At 35.1% G+C, this 13,927-nt stretch overlaps 1 long non-coding RNA gene across 1 annotated transcript; it reads right to left on the reverse strand.

The window, feature by feature from the left end:
* Window positions 1-3,823: 3,823 nt before the first annotated feature.
* Window positions 3,824-11,500, reverse strand: LOC145683347 (uncharacterized). Its single transcript, XR_014131055.1, has 3 exons — window positions 11,328-11,500; window positions 7,150-7,288; window positions 3,824-4,804 (listed from the first exon to the last, which is right to left on the reverse strand). It is a non-coding gene; the product is annotated as an uncharacterized LOC145683347 (long non-coding RNA).
* Window positions 11,501-13,927: the final 2,427 nt, after the last annotated feature.

Here is a 13,927-nt window from a genome sequence, read left to right on the forward strand (position 1 = left end):
GCGGCAGCAATACATTGACGTCATTCTCCTCTTGGCTGATGGACAAATCCCACAAATTGTGCGAGGCTGGTTTTTGGACTGGACAACACTCTTCTATGGCACCGGTATTTTCAGGATATCAGCAATGGATTGCCGGAGTTTTCGTGGCAAATTTGAGTATTGAACCCATTCTTGAAGCCATGACTCAATAAGACTGTTGTGAATTTTCATGGCGGATTTTCTTCTAGAAAGAGGCTTTTGATCCATTTTCACAACGCTTGGAACATAAATTACGTAGGCATTAACCAGGGTTATGTTTATCATCCCAAAGAAGACACACAACGGCCATCGTTTGGTCTCGCGTCTGCACGACATTTGATGACACATTTGTTCCAGTGCATCAACGTCTCCTTTCGTTGCATTATAAGTCTCGATAAGGTCACTCCCATCAATACGCGTTCGACTCAATTTTTAACTTTCCTTGAATACATACTATAAAATAAAACCAGTACTTTCACTAAAATATATCTGTAAGTTCACTCTGGAATTAGAAAATAATAGTAAACAATGTACAAAAATCCAAGCGTTATTCCTAACGTATCGTAAATCTTACGAGCGGCTAACGAGTTTATATAGAAATACAGGCGGAAACTGAGCAAAGTAAATACTGCCCAATAATGCAGGCTTAGTAAAGAACGGAATTCAGCGGACGAGGCTATTTTCGCTGGGCGAGGGGAGTGAACATCAAAATAATACAACTCGCTCGTAAAATTTACGACACGTTAGCTATCTCGGGTTATTGTTGGTAACGTAATTTAACGTATGAAACCATAAAACAACCGCATCGGAATAGAAGATCGGAAAAAAGTAGGTGCAAAAGCTGGCCCCCAATGCTAAAGAACATCGAAAATTAGCAAAGTACTAATTTACAAATGATGAGAAGGAATCATTTTGTAAAGTAATTTAGAATTATGTAGAAATAGAGATGAAGTACTATTAATAAACCCTGAACCAACATTAGTAATAGACGTCGGTCTGTCTCCTCTCTCTGACTCGAATTTCTGAAGAAGTACTCGGGCTTCTTTTACATGTGAATTAACGTATAGAATTTCAAGAAATAAGTAGAATGAAAGGTCGTGTATGGCAATGTTACGTGCTAAAATATAAAGATAAGTAAGTATCTTGCAAATTTTGTGAACATAGATATGTATTCGCAAACGTTGATAAATTGGTGAGACATGTATCTTCTAGCATTTATCCAATCTAATTGGTTTATAAAATTTATAAATTTAATGTGTTTATAATATCAGTAATAGAGTCAAGTTAAGCAAATCCCCTTACATATAAATTTAAACTGTTACTATATACTTTACTATAATTTTTTCACACATATTTAATTGATAGAACATACCCACACAGCAATGAAATATTTTCAAAACGTTTCTAAAACGTACCATCATTTTCCTTCAGAAAATGTATCCTACTTCCCTTAAGGAAATATATTCCATATGTTGTTGAAAACATTTTCCAAATAATACTGAAAATATTTTCGCAATATACTTAAAAACGTTGTAGAAATATTTTATACGCCGTTAGAAAAGTTTTCCAAAGAATGTTTTCTGTACCATTTCCACACATTACTGAAAATGTATTTGAAACGTTTTATACAATGTTAACGGGATGGTTTTTAAAATGTTTCGCATGGAATATTTTAAAATCATTTGCCAATAACACTGAAAATCATTTGTCTAAAATAAAGAAATGTTTTCTAAATATTTTTACAATGTATTGGGTACTTAGTTGAAATGTTTTCTGAAGATTTCTAATCCATTTTTAACAAAAATTAATGTTCTGTAAAATAATAATTTTAAAATATTTTCCACTCATACCAAAAAATATTTTCTATACATGACAAAAAATATTTAGTGAATATTTTCTGTACATCGCAGAAAATATTTAGAGAAAATTTTCTGTACATGACAAAATATTTAGAGAATATTTTCTGTACAAGACAGAAAATATTTAGAGAATATAAGGTAGACATATCAAAAATATTTTCAAATTAGTTTCCTTGGTGTTTTGTAACAGTAGAAAATGTTTAGAAAATATTAAACTAGTTTCAAATATGAATTTGTGCTAAGAAAGAAAATATTTACGATTCATTTTTCAAATAGCAATTGATATGTTTTTGATTTGTTATTGTACGTAGTTTCAGAAAGTACTTAAAATACTTTCTAACGAATTCTGGTTTTCACATAGAATATTTTAAATTTTTTCTGACTATTTTTTCGTCATTACCACGATAACACCTACAGTTTGAAATACATTTCTTTCTTCAGGACTGCATACTGAACAGTTTTCCAACTCTTGTGAGTTAAAATATCTGGATTTCATTTTTACAAATTAATGGGGTGGTAGAAGTCTGTGTATGTTGGAACCGGTTTAGAACACACGGAAACTTCTATCATCACATAAATTTGTGGAAATAAATTCTAGTATTCTAATTTATAGGTTGAAGAAAGAAATGCATTTCAAACTGTAGGTGTTATGGTGGTAATGACGAAAAAATATTCAGAAAGAATTTAAAATATTTCTCTGCGAAAACCAGAATATGTTAAAAAATATTTTAAGTACGTTCTGAAACTACATACAATAACAAATCAAAAACATATCAATTTTTGAAAAATAAATCGTAAATATTTTCTTTGTTAGCACAAATTCGTCTGAAACTAGTTTAATATTTTCTTAACATTTGCTACTGCTACAAAACACCAAGAAAAGTAATTTGAAAATGTTTTTGATGTCTACCTTATATTCTCTGAATATGTTCTATCATGTACAGAAAATATTTTCTAAATATTTTGTCATGTACCCGGAATCCCTTAATATTACAAGGCGACACCACAGGGGGCACTGTGCTGTATAAGTGGAGAAAAATAAATTATCTCGGACACACTACATTATATCAATGCCAATATTCATTGAAAAATGATATGGAGGAACAATAACAATCAGAACAAATCACATGCATTTTGTGAAAAGTATTCTTAATGGAACTCCTAAAAAAAATGCTATAGTACAGTTTCTTACAAAAGTATTAAAAATATACGAAACTTACAAACACGTGTATATAGTGAGTTTTTCTTATAAAGAATCACTATAAAACGTGATCATATCACCATGAAACCAATTTATTGCACCATGACTCTTAACACAAGGACGACGTGGACCACTCAGATGTTCACAGTCGAGGTGTCTTAATTGTGCTCTTCGTTGTATGTTTTACACAACACTAAAACAGCTATTGTAGTGCGTAGAATAAATGACAGAGCACAAGAAAGACATCCCAGGTATCAACATGTGAGTGGTTCATGTCGTTCTTGTGTTAAAAGTCATGATGAAATAACTTGAATATATAGAAATCAGCTCTACTAAGTTAAAGTACATAATTACAAAAGGAAAGAAAATGCAAGAATGGACTAAGATTTGAACCTGTAACTTCAACTTACCGTGTCGATGCATTAACCACTAGGCTACTCACTGTTTCCGAATAGTCATTCATTCTACCACTCCTGAAGTCAGTGCTCAAGCAACCAGACCGCATTGACTGTACCGCAACTTGTGAAGTACTTGGGCAACCAGTGTCTATACTACAGAACCCCACTGGTGGTAAGATTTATAGATGATAAGTGGGGAAAATAACTTATTTTATATCATGTAAATATTTAATGCGATATACAATCGATTATTTCCTTGAGTTATCGTATATAATAGAGAAATTATCCTTAAAATGATCTAAATTCCACCATCCTACATTACTTATGATTACATAACAAACCGAAAGCCAAATAAAGGAATGAACCTTTAAAAGAGAATACATAAAATAAAATCCTGTAGATTTATTGAGAATAATTACAGTAATAATTACTTAATTTTACATTAAGTATACATTTGTAGTACACAATATATTTAATGTGAATACATAAACAAAAAGTCTATATTAATTTAAGTCTACTAATTGCATACCGTACATTATAATAGTTTGAAAAGTATATACACCTCATCAGTATATCAATTTTAACAAGTGTTATATAACATTAAAAAAAAAACTCTTACTTTGTAAGAAAAGCTCGAACAGAGTTGCACCTTACAAACTCTTCCCCACACCCTAGTATTGTAGTTCAGAAGATGACTGTACCAATCACCGAAAACCAAGCAGCAGAATCATGCGTTTACTTACGTCCCCCCTCCCCTCAACACATACAAAATAAGTTAAACTATTTCTTGAAAAGTTCTCTGTCACCTTCATCTAAGAATATATTTAACGATACGAAGTAGGTATATTATACATTACTTTAGAGTCTGAAGTGTGATTTAACTGCCATAAATTAAAACTAAACATAATATGCACGCAAATTAACTTAAATGAGTACCATACGCATCACACGAAGCGAGCTACGCCAATAAAAAAAATCACAGTCAATAAGAATTAATTACACCTTCAGTCTAGATTTTTAAATTGGTGTTATGTTGACGCTATGAATTTTGGGCTTCCTACACTAAATGTCTCTATGCCAAACTCTCTATATATAAAACGTTTTTCGTCGAATCTGCAAATTGGGCAAGCCGCGCGCTAATAATGGAAGGCTGATGATAGTTCATCACATAGGAAGACACTTTGAAATGCTAGGTGAGTCACAACACTTTCTTCCTTTTTCTGGGATTCATCCTTACTTACAGTCAAATTTGGTACCGTCTATGTAGTACCTGTGTGTGGCGTATCTTGAAATCATCTCGGTTGATAGCCTCCAAACGAAGTGGATTCCTAAAATAAAGCAATTGTTGTAAAATTACTATTTGTAGCATGTGTGGCAAAATTTAAAAACGAAAGATATCTCAGAATCAAGGTTAAGTCAAACGAAGCGTTTTATGCGTTTTTTTAATATATATATATATATCTTACCTCAGGCTATCCAAAATACTAAAACATTGTTTCCTATACTTTTGGAAGTTATATACTAAATATCTTATTAACTGTCACTCAAATTTGGTACGCTGAATAAAGTTATAGTGTAGATATAGAATTGAAACTATGATCCAAACTTAAAATAATGATATTACAGAACACAATAAACTTAACTTAGGATGAAAATGGAAACTGTAGATGCATGAGTATTACTGAGCGAAGGAAGGAAAGTAACTCAGCTGGGTTACGAGTATGACAGAGTTTATACACAGAAATCATTCGGTGGTTTATATTTCCAGCTTCGACTTAAGAGATAAAGAAGATAAGCTCACTTTAAACAGTTAAAAAGAAAAAAAAACTTTTAAAAGATTTAATTTATTCTGAATTTATGTTCAGTATTTGTAAATAAATAATGTAGAAAACCGACACAGAGCTTGCCCGCTGGACTCTGTTGCCCTAATCCCAACTCCGCTATTTGCATGCCTGCCATAAAATAATAGAGATAAGTGCAGATTAAGGGTAGCTTAATATTTACATTTTTTTAACGATACTTACAGTATGGCGCTAAATTCGTCGTACAAAAGCAGAGGAGTGTTTCCTGAGAGTAAAACAAACAAAAAAGTTCCAATAAACTTAGGGCGAAAAGCCCATCGTTCATGTGTTATAGGCTGCCGAAAACATGAAAAAAAATCAATTCTAAAGGTCCACAGCTCCAAAACTATGGCATTTACCAAAGTCGGGTCAAGACTTCACTTAAGAACTAGTATGTGCTCTATCTAAAAATACATGTTTTAGAATCCTAAGGAATCACCCCTCTGCTTTTGTACACCGAATTTAGCACCATACTGTATAAATTAATAAGGTAGAACTATATGTGGTCCTTCTCACTATGCTCACTTATATATATATCTTAAAGGCTAGTGATAAATAACACCAGCCCTCTGCTCCTATACCACCTTGTGATACCGGAGCAGGACGTTTGGACGCAAAGCCGTATATCTAAATAGGTTAATCTACTTAAATGGGTTATAATGCATTTCAAAAATAGAAACCGGATGATTACGTACTAAAAGCCTTAAAAATAGGCACTAATATCACTAAAACTCTTATATAAAAAAAAACTGCACAACCTAAAATTAAGAAGTTCGGAAAGGTTAAATTTGATGCAAATTTTCTTTAAAATGTCATCTTCAAAACTCTAAATTTTCCTTACGTTATAGTCCTATGGCAGTCACTAAAAGTCTCAGTTGCAACAAATGCTTAATTTAGTTCTATTTTTTGTATAATGCAGAAAAAATGGGTCTAATTATTTTGTTTTTATAATGATATATCGTAATTTCAGGAAAATCGGAGATAATGGACTGCAGAACTTTTTTTCAGCATTAATCTGTATTGGGCTAAAATAAAATTTGCTGTAGGCATCCTACAACACCCCAAAGTAAACTTCTGTGAAGTTATCTTTACAATATCTCTAACGTAAAGGATATTCATAACCATAGCAATTCATAACACTGCATTACTGCTTATTACTACGTATTTGCAACACAGATAATTGGAAAGGAAACAACAGTGAAACAAGAAGTAAACAGTGAAATCTAATATACCTATTGAATAATTTACTTTGTCTTATGTTACAATTACCATGACGGAATTATGGGCCAAATCCAGCATTATTCTGCAATGTCAACAGTTTCAAAATTCTGCACGGCGAATTCTTTCATCAGCTTGAATATATTTTCTTCTTTCAGTTCAGTTGATTTTGAGTTTAACGTCCCGTAAACAGCGAGGCTATGCAAAACGTGAACCTAGTGATTAACGGGGAATCCGAACCACGACGTGAGCTCTCGTCGGGAATTTTCTCCTTTTCTTGGGCGGATCGTCTTCTCGAAGCATTGCCTCGTGTCCTGCTTCTCTTTTTTCCTTCGAAATGCATCAATAAAGCGCCAAATCAACCAATGTCGTTCCTTTACGTTCGATATATTATAAAGAACAAAAGTTTGTTTATTTTGGGGTGTCATTGGCTGCCTACAGTAAATTTTATTTGACCCATTTTTCCTATTTAAATGTATAGTTAGTGCCTATTTCTATGAAAGTTTATTAATATTATAGTCTCAACTTTCTATTAATACAATAGTCTCAACTATATGGTTTAATGGGCATATCGAATAATAATAACAATAATAAAACATTCAATAAATACTCACTTCCTGAACTACCCAATACATAGCATAAAGAACACCATTTTCATTCCAAAACCAGCTCGTATTCATTTTTTCTGATCTCTCGGAACAGGTCAATACTTAATAAACATTTCTTATGTTTTGTACCATGTGTTTTAATAATCTATTATAGAAAAAGAAAATGAAAAAAATTAAAATATGTACAGTATTTTACAAATTTTAAGTCACATCTTTATAGTAAGTAAACATGAATGAGAAACTTCAGTTGTTTTTAACTTAAATTAGATGTTCTTATTAGATATCTGGTGCCTTCCATTTCAATTCAGGCAAAAAAATAAATAAATAAATAAAAAATAAAATTGTACCATCACCATCTCAGATATTGTTCAAAATTTTATTTATAGGAACTAAACATGTTTTAATTTTGGGACCTTTTTTTTGTCGGAAAAAAAATTCCCGCCAAGTAATGGGCCATCAAGGACGGGGAGTACAATTCATGAATTGTAGAAAACATGGAAAATGGTCAAATTCGGAGCCCCACAATTCAGCTATGGAGACATGTAGAGTTATAATTCTTGTTGTGGTATGTACATAGGGATATGAATAAACTATAGTTTATTTCAGTTTGTTTTGCGCATGCGTATCTATTTGTACATAAATTAACAAATGAACGTAAGTTTATGTGAAAAGTCGAAGTTTGTGCTTTTTTTTAAGCACTTCCGGTTCGAATTTTAAATTCCGTTTTCACGGTTGGTAAGACGTAGTTACCCGCTTTCCCAAAAAAAAAAAAAAAGTATCGCTTCTGTGTGCAACCGTTTTATCGCAAAAAGTTCGAGAAATCGGCAAATTTTCAAAAATCGCCATTTTCTCAAAAACATCATAATTTAAAATTCTTAAATTTTGTCAGATGGTTCAACTGTACATGAATAATAAACACACCAAATAGCATTCTCGACCAATGCTTCATGAACGAACTACTGCCATTTGAAGTTAGCGAACTTTCGTTAACTTTGAAGTCACAGTTGGCAATAGTGAAAACAATGAAAGTGCAACAAAGAAAGTGTAAAAAAATGCTACCGCAAAGCATCGTGTAAAATTTCAAGATACAAATTCTATTTTACTGCATGTGGACTTCGCTTAAACTGGACTGTTATTCTGCAAAGGGAAGTTCAGAGTGATCACTGGAGAAACGAGCAAATCTCCTTTACGGGAGTGATATATTATTATGAAACAACTGAGTATTTGCTGTAATAAGCGACGACAAAACACACGATTCGGCCCGTACTCATAGCCATGAATAAGATTCTAAAAATAGTCGAAGAAAAGCGAAAATATAAGTTATAGAAAAAGGTTCGAATACGTGAAAATAAGTGTCTACAATTTACCAAACCGTTTCAGTGATTTCTGATGGTGCTGCATTCCAATTTAAAAATTGCTTTCAGATGTCCAAAACGCAGACAGGTCCGATAAAGCAGTGGCTTTTCAGTGAAACCGGCCGTGGTAAGGGTCTCTGCGACATATTGGGGAGAGGGGGGATAAGGATATGGCAACATGGCAAAACGAAAAACACATTCACAGTAATGAAAATGAAATGAAATCTTGTCCATAGTCAAAAAACATTTATATTCATTTCTCTTATTCTCTTCTGGAAACCTGTACCCTGTTGAAGAACCACGTGAAAACAAAGAAAAAAAATGTAATGAAATATTGGAGTTTTACGTCCCATGTTTATGCCGGTTAGGCTAAAGGAGACGGTGATGATGACTAATGAATGAAATGGTGGAATGAAGAAAGTGGGAGGAAACGGGAGAACCCCGAAAAAACCCACGCACACGGTGTTTGTCCACCACAAAGTTCACTTGGCGGGGGCTGGGATCGAACCCAGGACCCCAAGCACCAGAGGTGAACGCTCTACCACTGAGCCACCGCGGCCCCTAAACCTGCAGAAGAATTCGTGAGTATAGTGCAAGTACCAACTCCGGGTATTACTCTCGTCTTGTTGTCAAGAACCGAATTCGACAATTAACCCCCCCCCCAAAAAAGTGGGAAAGTGTGCGACCGGTAACTGGTATTTACCGAAGTCATCTTTGGCTTTTATTGCAGTAACGGGTCATCATGGACTAACTTCAAGCTTTTCCCAAAATCGAGCTTCTGCAATTCAAAGTGTAGATTTAAGAAATCTGCAAAAATGAACTTTTGTTACATACATATATGATAACCAGTGATAGATAGCAGAAATATTATCAATAAATCATAAATTACATGAAATTGAAGTGTTCTTTGTGTTTCCAGGAGGCGCGGTGGCTCAGTGGTAGAGCGTTCACCTCCGGTGCTTGGGGTCCTTGGTTCGATCCCAGTTCGCGCCGTGTGGACTTTGTGGTGGACAAACACCGTGCTCATGGGTTTTCTAGGGTTTCTCCCGTTTCCTCCCACTTTCTTCATTCCACTATTTCACTCATTTCTCATAATCACTCATTTCTCATAACCACAGGAGTGAAGTAAAGCTATATTAGATGTAAGGCATAGTTGTATGGGATATAAAATCTTTGCACTACCCTCGGTTACGTGCATATCCACCGTCGCTGACATGCCCGCTCCATACGGAATGACAGTGTGAATATAAGTAATTACTGTCAGTGCACACTGCACAGCATATTGAAATGAATCTTGAGTAACAGTGAAAGCATTGTATGTGTTAGTGGGGTTAAGTTCCAAAGTTGGTCGTCCGTATCTAGTAAAATTTTGAAAATTTACCGGCAAGAAATACATTTGCTTGTTCGTGTGCTTCATAATGTATAAGGAAAGCGAAAGTTGTGTTTATTTTCTTATATAAACGGTTTTAAGCATGGAACTATTTGTCAAGCGGAGGGAACTACTTGGCACAAGGTTACTTCATGGTAGGATTATGGGAATGTAATGAGCATTTGTTTTTGAAAACATTGCTGGTGATAATCAGGAAAAGCCATTAAAAGTAAGTAAGTCATGGCTCAATAAACCTAAAAATAAATTGTAGAGAATGTGGTAAGCAAATAACTATAAAGAAACGTGGAGAAAGATATATTGTTTACTGTAACGGTAAGTGACATAACGAACAAGGCAGCAATTTTCTAGAACACAGGTCCCTCTTCCCATTTAACTGTAATAAAAACAGAAAACAACGTGCCCTGCGGGGCACTAATCCGTCTCCACTCGCTAACGGTCACTCGGCATTATTATGTGAATTAAATGTAAAGCTTTGGTAAAGAAAGGAACCAATTATTACACTTTTAGCCAAAACCTAGGCGGACGACCAACTTCGGAATAACTGCCTGTTAATGTGTTATTCCACTATCATCGTTTATGCGCATAACCCCCGTCGCTGACGCGCCTGCTCCCTACGGACGCACACTTGTCACTCGGGTTTTCGTGCTGCACTCCTGCCCTGTCTCAGTTAGATAGCACTTGTGCTTTTCAGTGGCCACCTAGCACAAACTGGTTTGTGTTTTATGCACGGGTTAATTTACAACGCCCGCTCCAGCAGGTATACTCACTCAGAAAGGAGAAATTACACATTAATAATTTTATGAAAATGGATCAAAACTTACCTAACCTTAAGCTAACCTCTACCCTACCCTACTTATTTATATCTTACTCTACTTTATCTTACCCTACTCTACTATATTTTTTCAAAGGGCCCTACTTATCGATGCACAGTTGGAGCGTGTCTTGTAGTGCTTTCGTGGTAACCGCTACTATTTTCACTTTAAAATAAATTAACTAAATAAAATTAGAGGTAATAGTTAAGAACAGCTACTTCTCATCTCCCGTGCACGAGGATACATCTTACTGTTGCACTACCTAAACACCCTAAGTACAAGGGCAAGAACTCAGTCTATTACCTACTTTTTAACATCCTAGATAGTCAATGAATAATTCCTGAAAGTATGACGTTTCTCGTCCTCCCCTAAATGGGAAGTACGGCTCCTTAACTATAACCTAATTAATTAGAGATTACAGAATCAATCAACTTTCTAAGAAACTTTTCTCCATGAGTAAAAGAAACCCGTTTTTGCTATTTCAAACATATTTGTCAATAATTACGTATATTCCTAAAATCATCACTTGAGGTACAAAAAGGAAATATAAATTGAAAAAAAAGTTGGGGTTCATGTATTAATTAAATCTTCATATTTTAAAGACAAAACAAAGAAATATATACATACCTTCCACGCCAAGTTCCTTGCTTACATCTGCCCATAATTTGTTCGAGACCTGTCGTTTGTCTGGATAAGCTTGATTCCACAACTTTATCAAAAGCACAATTCATTAAAGCATGAACAAGCATCTACTTCCATCTTCATTTTTATTTTATCTCCGCACCTTGCAACGTCGTCTGCTTTCACGCAAAACAAAATTGATTTCTCTCGTAGCGCTCAATTCCTCTACCAGCGTTGCCAGACTCACAGCTCGTAATTATTCCAAAACCTGATCGAAATTATGCTAGATTCGGTCAAATTATGCTAGATCCTCATAATTACTAATTCACGAGTTTAAAAAAAAACAAAGCTGAGATACGATAACGTAACTTAAAACATGCAGTGCGCAAGAATGTGTGGATAGAACTCAATACTTCACGCACCAAAGCTTTAACTCAACTAAACTAGTGCAGTCGTTGCCAGACTCAATGGCGTATATATCGTATAAATGAATGCAAAGTGTTTTTTTTTTTTTTTTTTTACATATTTTGAAAGAAAATTACCTCGCAGCATAAGCGGAGTTTGGAATTGTCTGCCTGGGGGGCAGATTTTTGGTCGGTCTCTAACCTTTAATTTCAGGAATAAAGATGGTAATGAAGTCAGAAATAAAGATGGTGAAGTTGTCAAAAAATTGAGGGGAGAATGGCCCCCATAGCTCCGCCCATGCCTCGCAGTTAAAGGATTAGAAAACCTTGGGTGGAGCCACAAAAAAAAAAAAAGCCGTTTCTAACTTACTTCGGAAAATAAGACTGCCTGTATGGTTTACCGGCTATATGAATCAATGGAAGAAGATACATTTCTGCCGTTCTTTTTCTCCCCACGACCAACTTCTTTCTCATCTCCAGGTTTTACGGTTTTTTGATAAACTTGCTGAAATTATGCTAGATTTGGGAAGGATGCTAAAAGCAAGATGCTAGATGCTAAAGACATACAAATTATGCTAGGTCTAGCATCGTTATGCTAGACCTGGCAACGCTGTCCTCTACAGACAACTCTCCTTCGCACATATTCGGACGAACAATCCCAAGGTTGGGATCATTCGAATCTTTTCGTCGGTTTTCGCAATTTGCTGTTCGGAACTAGTCGAGGCCTCTCTAATTTATTTACACGTGCTGGGAAATTCGCATTCGCAATCGCATTCGGAAGTAATAGAGGCGCGGCCTAAAAGACGTCCACATGTCGTATCTCCGTTATATTTGTTACCATGGGCGTCTCTGGCGGGGGGGACGGGGGGACGCGTCCCCCCCAATATTTCGAGTGACATAATCTAAAATTCCGCTGAGATACTAGCAGTTAGATCATTTCCTTTGATGTCCCCCCCAAATTTTACATGCCAGAGACGCCAATGTTTGTTACCATTATTTAACGTAACAAATGACGCCATATTTCTTCGCTTGACGTCTTTTGGAATTTAAGGACCAACATTTGACGTTGTTATGACATAAGTGTGCTACTTGGGCCGGGTTCGATTCCCAGCGTGAGCTCATTTAGTTCGGATTCCACGTTAATCAGTAGGTCCACGCCTCGCTGCTAAAAGGGACGATAAACTCAATATCAAGTCAACAATATATATATATATATATATATATATATATATATATATATATATATATATATATATATATTTATATATATATATATGTGTGTGTGTGTGTATGTGTGTGTGTTTGTGAATTTGTTCACGTTTGTATGGTTAGCATATACGCCTTGAGCACGGGACCCCATAGTTTGATTTCCGCTCGGAGCTCATGTAGTTGTTATACCACTTTAAACTGTAGACCCATGTCTCAAATGCGCACACATATAAAGGCTTTTCAGGCTATGCGTTTGGTACACTTATGTTCTTACTTGGGAGCCATCGAAAATTTCGGAATACAGAGTCCCGTAGACCGAAAAGTAAGAAGCATGGGTACAGTATAAAACTGCCATGGAAAAAGCTTTTTAGGTTATGTTAATCCTTATATACAGTGGCGTATTTAGGGGGGTGGCTTCCGGGCTTAAGCCCTCCCCGAAATCTTACTTAGTATAGTAAAGTAAATGAAATATCTTGCAGAATTTTCACATTTCCAGGCAAAGCCCCCCCCCCGAAAGTTAGCAAAGCCCCTCCCGAAACAAAATCGTAAATACGCCACTGCTTATATATAATGTAAGTTACCTAGCTTGGCCAAGTTAGAATGGAGGAAATGTAATCACCTTCAATACTCTGATAATAGAAAATATTCTCCAGTATCATTATCCTCCTCTCCTGCAGAATGAAAGCCCTGACGAAAACGCAATATAATTTACATATCACCACAACCATATTTTGTGAAATATAACAAACAGTGGCAGTTAGAATCCAGTGTTTTTTTTTTTAGAAATCCTTCCGAGGGTTAGATTCCATCTCCCCCTCCCCCCAAGGACTAAAATAAATAAACATTGGGATTACTTGTTATTTTTGTACAAGGGACGCAATTAAAGTCCCAGTTCAGCACATTCACACTTAGACTTTGATCCTGGAAGAAAACCTGTTAGTATTGTTTCTTGGTTTCTCATGTGGTCTCACATACATAAAGTACAAGAGTGTA

The sequence above is a fragment of the Thermobia domestica genome, chromosome 4 (genome assembly GCF_964235325.1).
Source record: "Thermobia domestica chromosome 4, izTheDome1.hap1.1, whole genome shotgun sequence".
NCBI classification, from domain to species: domain Eukaryota; kingdom Metazoa; phylum Arthropoda; class Insecta; order Zygentoma; family Lepismatidae; genus Thermobia; species Thermobia domestica.